General features: G+C 34.8%; 1 pseudogene; it reads right to left on the reverse strand.

The window, feature by feature from the left end:
- Window positions 1-2569: 2569 nt before the first annotated feature.
- On the reverse strand, window positions 2570-3067 carry LOC116630471 (annotated as a pseudogene).
- Window positions 3068-5415: the final 2348 nt, after the last annotated feature.

A 5415-nucleotide genomic window follows, 5' to 3' on the forward strand; every position in this document is an offset into this window, starting at 1 on the left:
GGAAGGGCAGAAAGGATGGGCACAAGGAAGAGAAGGAGACTTTGGGGAAGGATACAGAAGTGAGAAAAGCTTAAGGACTCCAGGCCCCCTCGAAGGCAAGAGGAGAACAGAAGATGAATATTGATTTCTGCTGAACTGACTCCCAAGGCTCTGTGAAGGAGCCAAGACGTTTCCGCAGATTTTGAGAAATGTTGGCATCAATATCCCTATTACTGGATGCTAATGATACATGTTGGCTCTGAATAGAGAAGGAACCCAGAAGGAACTTTCAGCCATCTTGGCTGTTTCTTGTGTGTAACTGATACCCAACTGATACCTATCTCCCTGTTTCCAGTCTGGTTCCCTTCTCCACACTGTTTCCAGAATAACTGTTCTAAAGGCTTTTGAAAGATGGTTTTAGAAACTCCTTTTATTGTGAAATATAACACACATTCACAAAAGTGCACAAAACATAAATATATAGCTTAACGAGCAGTTAGAACATGTAAGTGCCACCCAGAGCAAGAAATAGAGTGCTGTCCATCCCTCTTCTGCATGCCGCCTCTCAAAGATAGCGCTTCCCTCCCCACAAAGGTGCCCCGGTCTTAGCTTTTATAAAAAGTAGTTTTCTTGCTTTGCTTAAGAATTGTATCATCTATGTGTGCATCCCCAAACACAGTAGTTTAATTTTGGCTGGCTTTAAATTTTATATGAATCAAATTATATATAATATCTTTTGGTACCAATCTTCTTTACTTTTATGTTATGTTTTGAAAGATTTTTTTTTGTGTTGTGGTAAGCAGCTGTGGTTTTTTTTTTTTTTTTTCATTTTTGTTACTGTAAAGTATCCTACTGTGTGAAATATACCATCATCTGTTTATTCTACTGTTGGTGGGCATTTGCTTTGCCTCCAATTGGGGTTCTTATAATCAATGCTATTATGAATATTCTTTCACATGTATCACGGTGCATATAATTACACTCTTCTGTGGCGTGTGTACTGAGGAATGGAATTTCAAGGTCATGGGATATAGGCATCCTTAAGTTTACTAGTTAAAGGTACATAATTTTCTGGAATGGTTGTACTAATTATTCACCCACCAGAACAGAATGAGAATTTCTGTTGCTCCATGTGCTCACCAGTACTCGATATTTGTCAAAGTTTTACATTTTTGCCAGTCTGGTGGGTGCATATTATTTTCCTTTTGTGGTTTAATTTACCTTCTCCTGACTTTTAATGGGATTAAACATTATAAATGTTTACTGGCTATTTGGACCACTTCGTTCCTGAAGTCAAATCTTGCCCATTTGCCTGTCTTCCATTGTTTTTTTCTTACTGATTAGCATGAGTTTTTGTATATTCTAAATACTTGATCTTGCTCAGTTATATGTGTTACAAACATCCTCTCCAGTCTACAGCTTACCTTTTCACCCTCCCTATGATGGCTTTTGATGAACAGAGTTTCTAACTTTAAGTAATCAAATTTATTGCTCTTTTCCTTTATGAGCTGTGGTTTTTGTTTTATTTAAGAGCTATTTCCCTATTCAGAGATCTTAAAGATATTCTCCTACATTATCTCCTTAAGGTTGTTTTCTCTTCACAGTCAGATCCATAATCCACCTAGAACCACTTTTGCATAAATCCACTAGGCTTTCATTTGAATTTTCTCCCAGGTAAACACCCAACTGTCCTAGTATCATGTATTGGAAAGAGCACCCTTTCCCCATCTCTCTGAAATGCTGCCTCTAAAAGAAATCAAGTTTTCCAAATGCGGGCATCTTCTTCTGGACTCTTTTTCTGTTCCATTTGCTAATTTGTCCACCCTGGAGACCATACCACAGCCTTTACTATTATAGCTTTATGATAAGGTTTGCTATCTGGTTCATCAAGGTTTTCCATTTTTTTCTTCTTGGTCAAGAGTGTCTTGGATATTCTTGGCACTTTGCATTTCTATATACATTTTTAGAGGTACCTCATCAGGCTTTACAAAACTCCTGGTGAAGCTTTGATGGTCATTGTATTAATATTGTACATCAATTAGAGAAGAATAGATAATTTTATGGTATTCAGTCTTCCAAACAGTAATAATGATATATTTATTTCTTTATTTATATTTCTACATATTATATCTCTCAATAATATTAAAATTTCTCCATAGAGATTTACACATCTTTTATAAATTTATTCCTGGAAACTTCATCCTTTAAGTCTATTGTAAATAATAATTTAAAAGTTTATTTTTTTATTTGTTGCTGTTATGTGGAAATGATACAGATTTTTGCATACGGAATTTGTATCCTGTTACCTTATTAAACGTTGTGATTATTCTGATAATTTATCTGCATATATTATTTTGTATATTGCACTACACATATATATCAATAATACTGGTTTTTACTCTTCATTATCAATCCTTATATCTTTTATCTTATTTATTTTGCTTGCTTTACAGCATTGGCTAGGATCTCAGGACAAGGTTGAGTAGAAATGATGATGCTAGCATTGTTAACTCATTCTTTATTTTATTTTATTTATTATTATTATTATTATTTTTTACAGTCTTGAGGTCTTTTATCTTCTTTACATTTATCATGCCATAAATTCATAGGGAATGGGTTCCAGCAGTTTGGGCTCCTTTCCATTAGTTCTCACAAAGTGTGCTTCTCTGGGTGGGGCAGGCTGGCGCTTCAGTTGAACCCAAGTACATTTCTCTTTGGCTTCCTTCTTTTTCTGATCATTTTCTTTCACACGCTTCAGGAAGCTATCTCGGCTCTTTGAGTGTTTAATATGCTCAACGTGTACATTAATTCTCTTGGCAAGAATCTTGCCCTTAACTTGTTTGTTTACAACAATGCCAACAGCATGCTGAGTAACACTGTAGACTCTTCCAGTTTTGCCATGGTAACATTTGTGGGGCATTCCTTTTTGAACAGTGCCCATTCCCTTGATGTCCACAATATCACCTTTCTTATCGATTCACATGTATGTGGCCAAAGGAACAACTCCATGTTTTCTAAAAGGTCTAGAGAACATATAGCGGGTACCTCTCCTCTTTCCCTTTGTGTTGGTCATTTTGGCGAATTACTGGAAGATGGTGGTTCCGCTCATTCTTTATTTTAAAGAGAACACCCTCAAAGTTTCATCATTAGATTTTGGGGTACATAACCTTTAAAGTTAGTTAGGAATTTCTTTTTATCTCAAGTTTGTGAAATTTTTTTATATGCCTGGATGTCAAATAATTTTATCAAACATTTTCCCTGCTTCCATTAAGTTGATAATACATTGTTTGTTTAATCATTTCATCTATTAGTGTAATGAGTTATTGAATGATTTTCTAATGTTAAGCCAACTTTGCATCCCTGGAATGAATGGAACCTGGTCACAAGTGTTAGTCTTTATTTTTCTGGATTTGGTTTGCTAGTATCTTATTTGGAGTTTTTGTATTTATTTTCATGAAAAAATTGGCTTGTAATTTTCCTTTTTGTAATGTCTTTGTAGGACTTTGGCATTAAGTATTTTTAGTCTCAAAAGTAATTTTAAAATTCACCCTTTTTCTAGTTTCCTGAAGAGTGTGTAACATTAGGGGTTGCTTTTTACTTAAATGGTGGTTGAACTTCACAGTGAAGGCATATTTTTTCTTTATGGTACTACTCAGATTATCTGTTTCTTCTTATGTCCATTATGGTAAGTTGTCCCATCCATGTCTATTTTCCATTTTTTGGCATAAGCTTAATCATAATATACTTTTATTATCCCTTTATTGATTCCAGGACCTACAGTGGCATCCTTAAAAAAAAAAATGATACTGCTTACTTTGCCTTCTCATTTTTTTCCCTTTGACTAATCTCACCAAAGGTTTATTTTTATTATTTTTTCAATGAGCAGAATTCTACCTTTGTTGAATCTTTTGAATCATGCTTATTTTCCATTTCCTTAATTTTACTCCTACTCATTATTTCCTTCCTTAGCTTTCCTTTGGGTTTATTTTGGTGATTTTTTTTTCTAACTTCATGAAATAGATGATTTGTTCATTGTCTTTAGATTTTTCCTCTTTTCTTTTAAATATTATTTTGTCTGTATCCCACACATCTGACATATAATTTCATTATCACTCAGTGCAACTGTTTTCTAATTTCCATATACTTTCTTCTTTGACCATAAGTTATTGAGAAGTGTATTTCCTAATTTCCAAACATATGGTAACTTTCTTGTTATTGTTCTGGCATAATTGCATTATGATCAGAGAAATTTGACTGTATGAGCTCAGTCTTTCAAAAGTTTTGAAGACTGCTTCACTTGTGCTTTAAAAGCCTGATTACTCTGAGGTATTAGGGCAAAGCGCTTTCTATGTTATTCACATTGTTCAAATTATCTAGATCATTTCTAATTTTTGCTTCAATTACTGGAATTAAGTGGGATAAAATTCCCCACGAGGCTAGGGGTTGGCTTATTTATTTTGTAGTTTTGAGCACTTTGCAAAATAGATATTTGAAGCCATGTTGTTAAATGCACAGAAATTTAGAATTATTGTATCATCCTATTGAACTAAAACATTGATCATTTGCAGTGTCCTTGTTTAACTCTACTAATGCTTTATACCTTAAAGTTTATTTAGTCTTTGTTAACACAGTCCCATGAGCATTCTTTTGGTACTGTTTGCATTGAATGTCTTAATTCCTTCTTTTACTTTCACACTTCCTGTGTCCTTGTGTTTTAAGCATGTCTTTTGTAAAGGACAGATTGTTGTTTGTTTTAAATCCAGCCTGACAATCTTTGATTAACTGGAGCATTTAATCTGCTTACATTTATTACAGTTACTAACATATTTGGATTAAAAAACCCTGCCATCTCCCTCTGCACTCTCTATTTGTCCCAGCTCTTCATATTCCCCTTTCTTTCTTTTCTTGCCTTCCTTCAGACTGCTTGAGCCATTTTATCATTCCGTTTTCCTTCTCTTTTAGTTTAGAAGCTACATACGTCTTCGATTCTATTATTTTACAACGTGCCTTCTGGAAATGACAACATGCATTCTGGGTGTATTGATGGCTAATGGTAATCTATATTCTACTCTCATTCCACGTAATTCAAGGACTTTTAATCAATTTCGCTACATTTAGTTTTCTCTGGACATATGCTCTTGTGTGTAGAAATGGTAATACTGAGTCACACCTCCTGGGAACCTCTTAGAGGGTCCCTGAGCAGTCCGAAAACCATGAGACTACACAAGCCAAGGCGCTGTCCATGTTAACATTCTATAAGCATGGAGCTGCACTTCTAAAATGTTAACTGGACCAGCCCTGTTGTGGATAATGCATTTTAAAAATGCAATTGCAGAGCAATGAGGCATGGGTTTTTCATGATTCCCAAGGCAAGGAGGTTGGCGCCTATATGGGGCTATGTCCTTTTAATCAAATGCATTGAAAAGCAGTAGGGAA

This window comes from Phoca vitulina, unplaced genomic scaffold (assembly GCF_004348235.1).
Source record: "Phoca vitulina isolate PV1807 unplaced genomic scaffold, GSC_HSeal_1.0 scaffold4, whole genome shotgun sequence".
NCBI lineage: Eukaryota > Metazoa > Chordata > Mammalia > Carnivora > Phocidae > Phoca > Phoca vitulina.